General features: G+C 38.5%; 1 protein-coding gene across 11 annotated transcripts in view; it reads left to right on the top strand.

The window, feature by feature from the left end:
- LRRC4C (leucine rich repeat containing 4C) overlaps positions 1-15,473 on the top strand; it is a 485,229-nt gene that overhangs the window by 386,117 nt on the left and 83,639 nt on the right. For 9 of the 11 annotated variants that reach the window (XM_077180004.1, XM_077180002.1, XM_077180001.1 and 6 more), the window contains 2 exons: positions 469-554; positions 1,771-1,908. The gene's annotated coding sequence lies outside the window, so the exon portion shown is untranslated. Of the gene's footprint in view, positions 1-468; positions 555-1,770; positions 1,909-7,958; positions 9,858-15,473 lie in introns of those variants that run through there. The other 2 variants (XM_054635476.2, XM_054635475.2) reach the window with 1 other exon arrangement.

The raw sequence follows: 15,473 nt of genomic DNA, 5'->3' as shown, positions 1-15,473 counted from the left end.
TTGAAACATTTTAAGTGAAAGGTCATTTCCCTTGACCTCCTGATTTTTACAAAATGTATTTTCCATTAAGTTTTGACGAACTTTTGGAAATTTGTCTTCAGCCTCTTATTCTAATTTTTTTAATATCAGGCCTTCTTATTGTTCATAGACTATCAGTACTGTGATTTTAGAAGCCAGTAGTGCTCCTTATCTCCTATAGATTTTTTATATTTTACATTTCCACTGACATGCACAAAGGAGTGTAAAGCAAATACAATTTAAAGGAAATGCAGCCTCAATCTAAGCTAGGAGAAAAGTGCAAGGAGAGAGAAATAGAAGGTCTGAAAAACCAAAAAGCATTTAGTATAACTGGATCAAATCCAGACTTCTGTGCATCACATCTTGTGGTTCCTTTGCTTTTTTCCCCACACTCAAACAATTTATAATAATCATGATGTGCATCTTAAAGCAATGTTACACCCCTTACAGGTGTTTTATCCTGTTCATCACCAGAAGTAATCGTTTTAACAAGAAACTCTTCCCAAGACCTTGAAGATCAGATGTGATTCAGTAAGGTGAGTATTGATTTAATACTTAGTATTGATTTAATATTTAGTACCATTCCACCTGGGAATGAAATTCAGAGAGTTTGTAGGAAAACTAATTTAGCCTAAATTATCACTGAATAAAAAATAATTAAGAAGAAAATATTGTTTATCAATACAATAAAAATAAAATAGTAATTGGAATATTTAAAATATTTTTTAAGAAAATAAATATTCTTTAAATAATCATTTTTCTTGCCATCACAATCACCACTTGTGACTGATGGCATTTCTTCTTATCAGGGTGTCTAATATGGGGTAAATAAAGAATGAGAAAAGTTCTCAACCACAGATTTTTTAAGAACTTTTCAAAGGATCCTGCCCTGATGGGGACAAAGAAGTTTATTCGTATTAAACCTGTTTCCTCTCATTGTCTCCAAAATTAAGAGTTATCTTTTCCACTTGTAACATTTCCAGGGCTTAAGTGCAACTCCAATAAAATTGGTCTTGGCTGTTCTTCTGCTTATAGTGCTTTGCGAAGCGAAAGTTATGGAACAATCTTGTCTTCCTTTTTAGAAATGACAATACAGCGGACTAGGCAGGCTGTTGGTCTGTTCTAGAGTGGCAGTAACCCAGTAAATTCCAAAAGAGTTTCAAGAGGCTCAGCATTGTCTTGTAGTGTTCCATCCATCTCTCTAAGATCATACTGAAAGATGATTAGGTGTTTCATATGCCCTTTAAATGATGTAAAGTTTTAATGTGTTTGTGGTGATAGAAGGGAGAGCTGAGCACCTGATGAGAAAATCCAGAGAAATTAAAGGTGAAGAGTAATTGTTTTAAGTAACCTATACCATAGTTCAGAACATTAGTGAGTATAAATACCGTACTTATTGCCTTTGTTCATTTCTAGGCCCTAAATTGTTTTCTGACTTCACATCCTTCTAGCTGCTGTCAACATCTGTCAATTGACATTTATACTATAACACGCTCAGGGATCTTAATTTATTTGATATCAGGTATTGACTGCTAGGGTACAGAAAAGAATTATAATTATTTAGAGGGATGGCTTTTTTACCCTATTTGCTACCTTATATTTTCCAATCTGCCTTGCCTGGTGTAGTGCACATCATGTGGTGATTATGGGGTTGGGTCATGCACAGACACTACTGGAAGACTCTACAGTCCCCAAATAAAGGTGAGTCCTTCCTGTTTAACACATGCAGTAAGTATTATTTCCATTTTACAGGTAGAGAGGCAGGTGTGGAGAGAGTCAAACAGCCCATCTTGAGATCATGCAAAGACTCTGGAAATACAATTCCAGTGAGTCCTGGCTATAACACTTTTGATGCCCACATCACTAGCAGCAGTCCTACAAGCACCAACGGTAAGAAATCAGGTCCTTATATAATATGCATTGTAGTATTTCAATCCATTTGAATTTAGACAAATCTGGGGAAAAAAAAGCTTAGGTTGTTTACTGGTGGCCAAGGATGAGCCATTAGTGTTTAAGGAGAAAAAAAAATAAAAGGAAAAGGGAGTAGAAAAAAAAATTGCTATGAAGGTACAGGGTTTTTTTCATATTGACAAATGAGGATGAAGTGAAAATATTTTCTCATGTACAGATGATTCCCCAATATTGGACATAGGAATAGAAGATGCTGAAGATACTTAGCTGAAGGAATTTATTTTATATGTACCTGAAAAGAGATCTTGAAAATTAAATTTATCTGCTTTGGAAATGTTATTTATGCCACAAAATTTTCTTATTTTCCCCTCCTTGACGATTTTCCCTCTCTATGCAACATTTATTTTCCTCCCCAGTTTATTGAAAGCTGTAACTTTCTTTGCATGGTTAAAGCAAACCATCCTGCTTGTTGTGATGAAAATTTAGAGATCTTGGATGTTACCTTTTCTTTGGCTCAGAAGTTAAATTGTAAATCTTTTCCCTGTATCAGAATTTCACTTTAAATAAATGCTAAGCATAAGGACAAGGTAGGAAAATATGGCTGCTAGGTTGTCTCTCATTAAAGTTTTGAAGTATATGTGGTTAGGATTTAATTCTCAATATGTGGAAATTGTATTTTCCAGTCACAATAACTCCACAGGAGAAGAAATTAGCATGTCTGATACATTCATCTCTGTGTCAAAGTATCATATTTTTGCTATTTAATATTCACTGAGGGAAAAAAAAGGCTGTCACACTATAAAGATATTATTTTCAAACAGATGGATCATTCCTGCCCAAATCTAGTTGTCTATATTCTTAAATTTTCATTCTCAAAAATTTAATTTAAAAGAAACTGCCCCTCTTTGTTACTCTACTAACTTTTTCCAATCTCAATAATTATATAATTGTGTGATTTAGAAAACCAAGTACATATTAAATGGGCCATGGATATAAAATAAAGAATGCTCTATTCTCATTTACACCTGCATTAATCTGGAGATGGTCCATTGAAATCAAAGGAGTAATTCCTCCCTATGGAATGAATTCATGACAGCTTAATGTCAATGGTGGTCAGTCCTAGAAAGGAGAGAATTCTTCTCAATCCAAATTCTAAGCCTTAAATTAGTAGCATAAGAAAATCACAGGATTTGGGTACTATTCTCAGAACAGCTATATGGTGAAAACCCTTGAAATTTATATGTCCTAGTCAGAATTGCAACACAATTCAAAGAGCTGAATTAGGAAACGTTTACCTTTTTTCTTTCTCATATTTTTTTTCCTCAAAGCATAATTCATTTTAGAAAACAAAAGAGACCCTCTGCTAGTGAAGAGTTGAATGCTAAGCACATAACTCTCATAAGCTCACAGTAAATGAGAAACTAAGAGCACTTTAGAAAAAATATTTTTACCAGTTAAATATGAGGTTTCTTATTTTCCTTTTATGTAAATACTTCTATGGACTGTTAAATTGCAGAATCATAGAGTACTGGAGGGTGGAAGGGACCTTCTAAGGTCACATAGCCCATCCCCACTGCTCAAGCAGGTTCACCTGGAGCAAGTTGCTTGGTGTCGTGTCCAGATGGCTTCTGAATATTACCATGGGGGGGAAGACTCCACAACCTCCCTGGGCAACCTGTGCCAGTGCTCTTACTGTCATAGTAAAAAATGTTTCATGATATTCAGAGGGAACCTCTGGTGTTTCGGTGTGTGCCCACTGCCTGTGGTTCTGTCACTGGGAATCACTGTCTCATCTCTGTCCCCTTTGCACCCTTCCTTCATGCACATGTAGACATTAATAAGATTCCACCAAGCCTCCAGTTCTCCAGGCTAAAGAGTCTCAGTTCTTCCAACCTTTGCCCACAGGAAAAATGCTCCAATATGTTGTCCTTATACTGCCTTGTTGGACTATCCATTCTGTCCATGTCTCTCTTGTGGTGAGCAGTTCAGATCTGGACACAGCACTCCAGGTGTGACCTCTCTGGGGCTGAGCAGAGAGGAAGAATCACCTCCCTCCACCTGTTGGCAATGCTTTGCCTGGTGCAGCCCAGGATAACATTAGGTCTCTTGATCAGCTTGGGGAAATGGTTTTGTCTCTGCATAACAGAAAATTTGACAATAAGTGATTCCGTTCCATAAGAAGAAATTCTAGAAAGTCTCTCCAAACAGCAGGCTGTTTTCAGTCATGGATGGTTAGCATGGAAGATGAAAATTTGTACAAATGTACAACAATTCTAAATTTGTCTTATTTAACCAATTGCACAAGAAACATGCAATAAATATACGGAAGTTTTGAGAATGTGGTTCCCCTCAAATGTAAACAAGAAACCCCACCATTCAGTTCCATCTTTATCAGAAACAGTTGTTATTATGATATTATGAAGAGATGAGCTTATTGAACAGTCAGGTACACATCTCTGTGCCAAAATCACATGCTGTGGTTTTATCTAGATTTTCCTGGAAGGAAGATATCTTTTCTTTTACTTCTTCCAAGCTGCAATGACCCAGTAGAAATTACTTGCAAAAAAAATAACTCCCTAGAACTGTAAACATCAGGAAAAAAAAGCCCATGAAAATTAATAAATGAGACAGTATCATTCAATTGCTAATTTTGATGGTATGCACCTGATTTTACTGCTTTTTGTATTTAAAAAAAATTAAACAATAATCAGTGAAATCACATAAACAGGAAATTATGTACTGTGGGCTCCAATTACAATAGAATATTTACGTTATTTCTTTTAGATTATATATGATATATTTTATACAGTATGAGAGTTTTAGGAGATCCATTGAATTAATGAATTGATTAATAAGCTTGATCCTAGATCTGTACAGTCAAAAGTATTTGAAAGTAGAAAGCTACTTCAAGTACTCTCTCCATATGCAAACATATTTTTGTCAGCAAAACTAAATAAAATAGAAAGAATAATATTTTATTTTATTTATGATTTCCTAATTTTTATTTAAAAGGATGGTGGGACTGTCAACTGACTTAGGAAAATGTTGCAATTGTTTTCACTTTGTCTAAGTAAAGCAATCTGTTTTACTGTTTTTTCCATCAAAATTTGGTTCTGTTAATTCAATTACAATGTTTCTCTTCTCCTCTGTTTAGGGTCAGAATCCTTTTCTCTTAGTCTTTAGCCACATTTCTCTTCCACCAAATGACTGAATATTGTGAATGTTTGGTCATTTCCACTACTCTCTTCCAGTGTTAGTCATACACAGAGCTCTGTAGCTGGCCTTGTCTGCTGGAAAGGAAACAATCTATATAGCAATCTTTATAACAATCTGTTCTTCGTGTTTATGATGTGAATATTTGCCAGTACATACATTTGAATCTTGTTATCCTTCCATACTCAGGACTGGGCAAGATTGAAGGCAATAGACAAACAACAGTGTTTCAAGGCAACAATATATAATGTGCTGGAGGAAAAATGTAACAGTTCTCTCCAGAGTTAATGATAGCCTTTTAACATTTGATTAAGAAATGAGTTATTGTGATAGTACCAAAATATTTATTTTAAATAGGTTTCACACATGTGTGAAATATATGCTTCTAAAACAGATAAATTCAATTATATTTTTTATTTTGTTTAGTATAAGGATATTTACTTTTTCATGTAGCATGGAATGTTATCCTGTAAATATTGCAAACTAGCTTGCTTGAAAGTTATGTTCTAAGAAACTAATCACACTATCTTCTATGTTTATTGGGTGATAAAGCCTAATTGATGTATTAAAGATAACAAACTTTGAGATCATATCATAGCCTAGAGCATGTTGCAGTTTTGATATAGCCTAGAGCATGTTGCAGTTTTGATATTTTTTGTTTAGCCACACATATGCCAGCAAATATATTATCTTTGTATATAGAAAGATATGTAATATATTTAAGCAGTTATCTGTTGGAAATATGTATTTTGATGTCATTTGAAAATGCACATATTTCTATCATAAGTATCACTTTGAATCAACAGAGATACTGTAGCTACAGCAGACTTTCTGTCTTAGATTCTGATTGGATGCCCAAAATTGTGTATCTTCTGCACCTGTATATTTGTTTAATTCAATTATAGAAACCTTCGCTTTCACTCACAGATTCTTTAATAGTAGCAAGAATTTTTTCAGGAACTTCTTTAAAAAACAGTGGAGGAAACATATTAGACTGTTTTGTTTTTATCCTTCTGCGAAAAGGAGCAACCTTGTGGTTTTTTGGATTTTGAGTAGTTAAAAGAAAAAGACTCTCATAAGATGTTTGTAGACCCAAAATACACCAGCAGCATCAGTGAATCAGACAGGAACAAAATAAGCTCACCAACTGAGAAAAAGATTGTTACTTGTCAGCAAGTAACTTGTTACTTCATGTCCTACCACACTTGCAACCTTCCTCAAAAAAACCCAGAGACTTTTTCAGCATAATTGAAAGACTGCTATGTTTGGGTTATTTATTATTGCTACACACTCAGCCTTTCACCCATTGCAGGTAATTTGTGTTTTCCACTGATTTCAGGGATAGTAAGATCAGATGATAAATGCACCCAGTTCCAGTTGCTTAACTTATATCTAGTAGGACCTTCTCATCAGATAGCCTGTTGAGTCAGTAGAATAAATCTGAAAGTCAATGTTAATGATTCAGTAAGTGTTACTTGACTGAATTCAGCTAGCTTATGGATTTTGTAATTCTGGAAAAACTTCTAATATGACATAGAACTTACACTTTATTTTATATTCCCATATGTCAATTTCACACAAGAGCTGAAGCCTGAGTAAGGATACCAAACATATCTTTACTATTTGAGGGAGGACTGAGCAAAGAGCTAGTTATGTTACTATGTGCATGGAATAACTCAGTTACTGCCTAATATTTGAAGTTTGCTATAATTACCATTAAAGCACCTGACTTTTTTTTTTTTTTTGGGTTGTATGGAGGAGTTGGATCTATAAATAATATCTTTCTGATTTTAAGAGAGACAAATGCCAGCACATACATTGCACATTTTCTGTTTCCATGAAGTGAGTATTGTATCTGACCTTACACATACAAAATTTTCTGTAAAATTTCCATTGAACTTAGATCCCTGAGAGAAACAAGACATGAGCCCAATTCTGAGCACATTAGGTAATATAGATAGGTGCATCTAACATACCTGGGTAAGCAGGTAAGAGCACAAAAAACATGTCAGTATTTCAGTAACTCAAATTAGAGAGCCAGTTCAGAAAACTCCAAAATGCATGTCTGAAGTCATTCTAATCAAACTGTGGCAGATTTGATAGGCGAGCCCAGATGTTGCATTACTGCATTGCTGTCACAGCTTACTGAAGGTAGGACTTAAACTTATTGAAACATCGAAGCTGTTCAAAGGGCTTTTGCCCTTGAACAACTGCCAAAATGGAATTTTAGGTAATTTTTATGTGCATACAAGTTTTAAAAAAACATTGATTTCTGTAATTGGAAAACAGATTGTCTTTCAATGCAAATTATTTTAATTGTTACAGTTTTTGCAAAGATAACTTTATACCTTGTTTCATATTACTATTGCGCCTCTACATCGGTGGCCAGAGCTGGTACCTGTGAATACTGGTTGCCCTGTACTTCTTTTGCAGACAACTTTATACCTCATTTCATCTTGCTGTCATTTACTCTGCCTCATCGGCTAGGCTGGAACCTGAGAATACTGGTTGAACTGTCAGAATCAGGCAGGCTTTTAAGAAAATGAGTTTTGACATTCCTTTCCTTAAGATGATCCCTTGTTTTTCAATTACTGCTTTCTGACTTGGAGATTTCTTAAGGTAACCCTGAGTTTGTTCCCAGTCTGTCAAGCAGGTGGCAGCAATGCCACGTCGGAGCAGCTCCCGGCCCCTTTCCCTGACATCAAGTGTTAATGCAATTGACCAATCAGTGCTAAGATGATGGGAGGTAATTGGGTAATTGTATTTTACTGATCACAAGCAAAGAAAAAGGGAAGGGGGGAGAGAAGAAGGGGAGAGAGGGGGGAAAGAAAGAAGAAAAAAAAAAAAAAAAGAAACAAACCGCAGCAGAGGAAGAGGGGAGAGAACGGAAGGGGAGAAGGAGGAGTGTAGCCAAAGCGACCAGCCCTGGGACATTTGCTAATCCTAGGGTGCCACTGAAAGGTGGGGAGTAAGGGAAAGCCAGAGCGACTGAAAAGCGGAGCTACTCCCAGCAACAACAGCAGCTGTCAGGAACTGGATATACACGTACATGCGTCCCTACATGCTCACACGGGCAGAATTCAAGCTGCAGCTCATAGGAGGAGGGAAGCGTTTCGGCTGTGCAAAGGGCTATGCATGTCAGGGATGAAACTAAAAGCTGAAAGAAGCGGCTGCGCTCCTGGGACTGTGTCATCTTGGAAGGGAGGGAGGCAGGAAGGAAGGAAGGAAGAAAAGGGGGAAGATAACTGGCATGTGGAAGAAGATGGGAGACTAACTCACTGCCGTGCAGAAGGGAAATCCAACTTGTACATCTGAAATACACCAGGCTCATCTTGGAAATGAGATCAGACCTGCATTGAAACACAGAAAGGGAGGAAAAAGGAGGCAGAGACGGGAGAGCTTTTATCCTTTTTCCTCTCTCCCTTTCTCTCTCTCTCCTCAAAGAAATAGAAGTTTATCCGTCTCAGTGCTTCTGGATTCATAGAGCTGCTGGACAAAAGATGGAGAGGAAGCTAAAATGAAAAGCAAAGTATGCTTCTGAAATTTACAGCTAAAAGGACAAATCACATCTTCTCGGGTTTCTTTGTGCCCTATCGGGGGAGTTTTAACGTCTGAAGGATTTTGAAAAGTGGGGGGGGAAAGGCGAGAGTGGGCATTAAAAATACCCATCCCAAGTGTTTAAAAAATAACGAGGTGATGGATTTATCCTTGACAGCTGGTGGGAGCCTTGAATCTTTCTCTACTCCCTCTCTTCTTCATTTCATTTAATGTGAAATTATGAAAATGCAGAGGAGTTGGAGGGAAGGCAAAAGGATATAACGTGGAGTTTGAAACAAGGAGAGGGTGCTGATGCTGTGGATTGCTGGCTTCTTGCCGAAATCAAAAATCCAATTGCGCACTGGGTTGTGATTGGAAATCTAATCAGATCTTTGGAGAGGGGGGAGAGAGACTAAAACTTTATTGTTTTGACAGACAAGAATAAAAATTTAAATGCAAGAGGAGATTCTTCTCTAAAGGAGTGTGGGGGTATAGAGGAAAATAAGAATGGGAATCCCCACTCTAATGTGGAGACACATGGATTGGATAATTGATAGTGCAGCAAAGAAGGAGCAAAAAGAAAATTGTCTGGCAAGACCTGGATCCTAAGTGTCACAACAAAATTACATTAAAAGAATGCAGATGGAGGATTGCTTAAAAGGAAATACAGTTATTTCTGCTCTCCAGAGAAAAAACAAATAGAGAGCAATGGGGAGCAGTGGAGCCAGAGAGGCAGAAAACCTCAGAAAAAGGAAATTAGGCAAATGATCCACAGTGGAATGAAAAGTTTCAGAAAGGAAAAGGACCATTCATCCTTCTCAAGGATTTTTGTTTTTTTCCTGTTATTTTAAACCACTACTCTTCAGTGGAGGCAACCATCAACATTACTACTACAGAAATTTTAAGCAGAAAAGTTGAAAGCCACCGAGAAAATAAGGACAGAGAAGAAGAAAGCAAATTGCCAGAGGGGAGAGTTCAGCAGTGTTGGGTTGGATTGGCACCTGTATGGACTGAAATTGCTGGGAAATTGCAATTGGATATCCTTTTTTTTTTTTAATTTCCTTTCTTGTTTTTAATTTTGTTTTGGTTGCTGAAATGAAATAGTTTTCTAACCCCTCCCCCACCCTGGTTTTTCATAATCACTCGGATTTCCAGCTGGATAGCCTTTGAGGATAACAGTGAGTACACTTTTAATTTTATTATTTTTTGGAAAAGGAAATATGCCCCATTGCCTTTCTTCTTTCATCCTTATTCCTCTTTTCTCGGTCTTTCCCCCCACCTGAATAAAGAACCTGACTGTTTTTTGATAATGGCTGGAAGGGGGCGGTTGGGAAGAGAGAAGGGAAGGAATGAGAATAGAACTGAATTCTCACAGTAGCTCAAATTCCTAAAACTCGAGCCTTGGTGTAGGGTGTTACAGACACCTGCCTGTGTGTCTCTATAGCATTTGTAAACGTTTGCTAGCAAAGAAATCTTTTAAGAAAGCCCTTGCAGTGAGTGGGGGGTGCTGCCTGATTGCCCAGTCTCTACAAACAGATGCAAGTTGCATGGAATTAGATGCACAGAGGAGGTTTATTTATTTACAAAGTGTTTAAAATAGTTCAAGGCTCTAATTTGAATGCTGGTATCCAGTCTGACATTGCAGATCAATATGGTGTATTTACAGGAACATTTTATAATCAAGCAGGGAGGTGAAGGATGGCTTTTGGCGGGAGTGGGGGGGTGTGGGGCAAGGGCTTTTAATGGATTTTGAGATGCAGCTCCAAGAGAAATGACATGTTTTACACCACATTGCTAAGAAAGGACAGTAATATGCAGAGAGAGGATATTCTCCTATTGAAGGGGAGTTTAGGGAACTGCTGTACTGGCCACCCATGCCCTCTGGATCTCCTAGGAAATTCTTTGTGATTTTGTGGTGAATCCTTCAGGCTTCCCTTGGACTTTCATTGCAGTTAAAAGAGATTTACTTTGATTGACAAGCAGTGAGAGGATTCTGAGGTGTCAGGAGACTTTCTTTATTATGCTGGTAATGAAAATAATTAAAAAGTGGCTTGTAAATGGTGGGCTTCAGAAATTAGCGATGTTGTGTAGCAGACCAGTAAATATCTCTCCCTTCCTGGAGAAATGTCGTGTGGGAGTGTGGAATAAAGGGAGGATAACATGATGTTTAAAATAGAGGTCCATGTTTTCCTGTGGGGAAGAGTGTTACTTCCGTCCCCTCTCCTGGCATGACTGCATAGCTTGTGAGTAGGGAGTTTTCTTTCTTTTACTTCCCTTTCTGTCCTCCTCGCCTCTGCCCTCTTCAGCCTTGGCCTTCACATATTAAGGTTCCAGCTGAAGGGATTAGGCCAAAACTGGTGCAGAATGAGAGGGAGAAACAACTAGTTAAATGAACCATTGAATAGGAATGGATTTTTGTTGGGTTCTTTTTGCAGGCAAGGTGCAGAACTAGCTTTGCCACTCATTTTACTTTTCTCTAGCAGCAATATTCTGGAGAAGGGGAAAGCGGTCAGGGAGGAAAGAAGTGTTGGTAGATCCAGATTTTAGCTCTTTTAATTTCTGGCAGTATTTCTCACTTCACAAGCTGCCTGCATGAAACAACACAAAAAAGGGCTGTAACTTCCCTGGATAAATACATAAACCATTATTAGCCTCTTTGTTTTTTCCCCCTTTCTTCATTCACTTACATCACTACTGTTACTTCATGTAAATGTCCTGAATCTTTTGCCGTAATGGAAATGAGAACTTCTGCCCCTCAAATGTGTCCCATGTGATTCTGTTTGGAGGTCATGCCTCTTAAACATTGGCTATTTGAGAAGGCTTAATCAATTCTGCACCTAAGGAAATCTCTGGGAGTTTTTGTTTGGCCACGCGAACAAATCCGACCCTTTGTGCAGTTGTGTTCAGGAAAAGAAGGAAGCAGGCACAGCAAAAATTGTTCCTTCCAGCTCCAATTGCTCTCATCCATCTCAATATAGCTAAATTGTTTTAGTGTGAAGTGCTTTAGCCTCCTTTTTTTTCTCTGGGCCCATGTTTCCTGGTGGGACACTAAATGGGTAATAAGTTTGTCAGCATCTGCAAACAAGTGCAAAACTCTCTCTTGTTTATTCCTTCATGTATCATGATAAGTCTGTGCCCTGTTGTGGGCTACACTTACATCAGCAGTTGCAGCAACAGAAAAGCTAAATTTATGTTAAGCTGCTGCTCAGTAATTACTGAAGGAAAAAGAAGCTGGCTAAGGAAAAGGCATCTCCAAGCTTTTCCCTGGATTGCTCTCAAGTGAACACATAAACAGAAAATTTGATAGAGCAACTCCAATTTTTGCCAATAGAAAGCTGTCATAGGTGCCCCATTCATTTTGTACAATAACTAGCAGGAGTATTTTCTTGACATGATAAAGAAGCACTGGGAAAATTTAGTCACCAGTTTGGGCTGAAATAGGCAAACCTTATCAACATTAAAAAGCTAGGGATGTGTGTCTGCTTCCAAAGAGGCAACAGTTTCACACTTCAGTGAATCATTCACTTAATACAGTAGCCAAAAGACACATGGAACAGCCCAGAGTTTAACTCCTTCAATATCAAAGTGGGAATGAGTATAGCATTTCTCAGTATTTGCGCTGAGGCTTATCCAGAGCCCAAAGGGCTGATCATAAAATAAACAGCCTAAATATTAATCCAAACATCCAGCCAAGTGGAAGCAACATATCTCCTCAACCAGGGGCAGGAGCTGGCTGTCTCTGCTACTTCCCTCACAGGTGTCTGAGCACAGGTGTGTCATTCAGTGGCATATGCTGGTCCTGAGGGCTGTCTCCTCTTCAAACCATGATGATTGATCTCCTCTTCAAACCAGGATGATATTTTTGGTAGTGACCCCAGGAAGCTGGGATTTTAGCACTGTACAGGGAACAATTATGTGTATATTTAGGGACTAAATGCAGGGAGAAAGATAAAGCTGCATTGGAAGGTCCTGCTCTGCTTGGTGTAATTGTTTTCCAGAAGGTCGGAGATCAAACCTCAAACTTGAGGCAAAGTGTTAAGTTTTTGATGCAAGGGGGTGGCTGCTCTATGTCTTTTCTCATGTCAGGAATGATTTGTACTGATCTAGAATTGAAGCAGGTTCAGTTTGCTGGAGCGGCAAATTGTGTCACAGTATCTCCCAGCCTGATACCACTGACAAGTGAAAAATGAGCTTTTAAATTAGGTGAGACCCAAGAAAAAAATGCTGTAGATGTGAGCCAATACAAGCAATTATGTGGGACTGGAGAAAAACAAAGGGATTCCAGAAGTGTTGCTATGGCTTCCTATATGTAGGCTTTAAAATTATTTGCCTGTGACCTAAAAAACTGTCTCCTATTTGATGTGAAGATTCTTGCTGTTGCAATATGAGGCAGGAAGATTTTGGATGGGGCTCAAGACAGGATTTTAGCACATTTTGAGAGAGCTTGTTGCTGGTGAAAAATCCCAAGCCAGGCTAGCCAAGTTGCAGCATATTCACTGAAGGAGTGCACTGTGCACTCAGCAGCAGCGTGAGAGAGAGAGAGCCTCCATCTCTGTCTTGCCAGAGTGGCTTTGTGTTGGCTTTGAGATATGCTTTTGTTTCTGATGGCTAGCGAGGAAAAGAGGGGAGAAGGAAGGGTGATGGAATTAGTGCCATTTCCAGTCTTGGATGAAAATTACTCTGAAGATATTCATGTTGGAACCTGCTAAGTATTTTCTAGAGTAGTGAAGCTGACTGGATTTTGAGTTAGTATTCTCAGGGGCCTTTCATCCCATTACCAGCTGCTCTGTGAAAGTCATAAACAAAAACCAGCCTCCTTCAGCCCCCACAGGATAACCCAGATGAGAAGAATTTAGAAATAGCAGCAGCCATGCTGATCTGGAAGGTGGCCTTGCAGCAATGCTTGACTCTAGCAGCTTAGAGAAGGAGCAGCCTTTGGAAAGGATCCTGCCTCTACTTCCTGTCATGGCAGAAGGCATTGGGGATTAGCTTGTGACACTTTAGAGTGGTTCATTTGATGACTTTATTCACAAAAAAAAAAAAAAAAAAAAAAAGGGGCCTGTTATTTAACTGTACTCTCATGGTCATGTTTTTGATCCTAAGGAGTAGAAATGGGGACACAAGAAGGGAGATGATTATGCCAGTGGTGTGTTGCAATACATGGAAGTGAATTAATGCGTAGTTCCTGGTAGGGGGCCTGGCTATTTTGCTATCTGTTAGTGAAAAAGGCAAAAATCAGAAGCTTGTGCATGCACATAATAAAAGAGAATCAGGATTTACATTTGGTATCCAAGGAAGCGAGAGCAGAATCCTGCAGGGCTTTCTGTTCATTGTTTAAATGTTGCCATAGCGATATCTCAGGGCACAAGTTACATGTTTTCCTCTTCTGGAGTTGAGCTTTGCTTCTCTCTCTCTCTCAATCTCCCTCTCTCTCTGTCTTTTTCGATATTCTAAACTACCAGGAATATCTCCACAGCAGAACTTTGCACAGCAATAGGAAAAGGTGTTTTCAAGCTGCATTATCTGATGGCATATATGCCTGTATATCTTCACTGATACTTGCTAATATGTTGGAAACCCAGTTAGAAGAAAATTGTTGGATAGAATTGGAGTGTGAGACTTGTTGTTGTTAGGACATGGAGCATATTACAATATTTTCTGTAGTGGTGATATGTTAATTGGATAGCTGCAGGCAAGCAAAGTGTAGCAGTCGCTGACAATTAGAAACAACAATGAACGTTCCAGGACTGGATCTATTCCTTGGGCATATTAAAATGCATTTCAGGTATATACCATAGCTTGTGTAAATTTAAATACTAACATATATCTTGGAATTCTGTTTTCACTGTGCCAAGACAAGATTTACCTTTGCTGCTTGTGAAAGGGAGAGAGGCAGCATTAGACCACTGAATAAAATCTGCCATAGTTTTGCTGCCAAGCTTGTACTCGTTATGTCATGACTGTGGGGGAGCAATATAACCAGGAACCAGCAGAATTAAAAAGGAAACCAAGCACCCTCAAAACAAGGCAAAATATTCCATCAACTATTTCACTCGCAACTAGATACTCAGAAGTTTCACAGCAAGATAAGTTAAATAAATAATGTTTTCTCTGCAAATGAGCAGCAATTCAGAGCATTCATTAATGCTCTTTGTGTTTGAGGGATCAGTTAGTTAACAACTATGGGATTATGGGATTCATGTGATCCTGTGCATTAAAATTATCCTCAGGAATGTGGATGTGATTTCCTTTCATATTTGTACAGACACTACAGTATGACTGACTTCTAGAAGGCCCAGGAGTTGGTGCTTTTATTTCACCATACGTATAAGAGTCATTGCCCAAAGGATCTGACCTGATGCTGAAAAACAGTGGTAGTAAGTTTCAGAAAGTATTAGTTTCCTTCAGATCTGCAGCACATTTTGATTTTGCTTACAAACCTCTCTTCACTTTCATGGCAATAATCTCTTCCCTCCCATGCCGTGTTACATGGGAAATAAAGCCAAGCACACAAAGAGCCTGGTTATCCTTGTGGGGGTGCAGCAAGAGTCATAACAGTGCAGGTTTCCTCACACTGCTTATCATCACACCTTAGACATGATCTTCAGCTGAAGACTATCTTAAGATCTTAAGCAGGCACTAATTCTGTTCATATGCTTTGAACTTACCCCAGAATCCTTGCAATGGCAAAAAAGGTGGCCACCTGTGGCTGGGATGGGAGCTACTCACCTCACTTCTCATGCACTGTGCCCACTCATCAAGTTACTGAAGATCATCAGGTTCCATTGTCTCAA

The sequence above is a fragment of the Agelaius phoeniceus genome, chromosome 6, assembly GCF_051311805.1.
Source record: "Agelaius phoeniceus isolate bAgePho1 chromosome 6, bAgePho1.hap1, whole genome shotgun sequence".
Classification (NCBI taxonomy): Eukaryota; Metazoa; Chordata; class Aves; order Passeriformes; family Icteridae; genus Agelaius; species Agelaius phoeniceus.
This window is presented reverse-complemented; position numbering and strand designations above follow the sequence as displayed.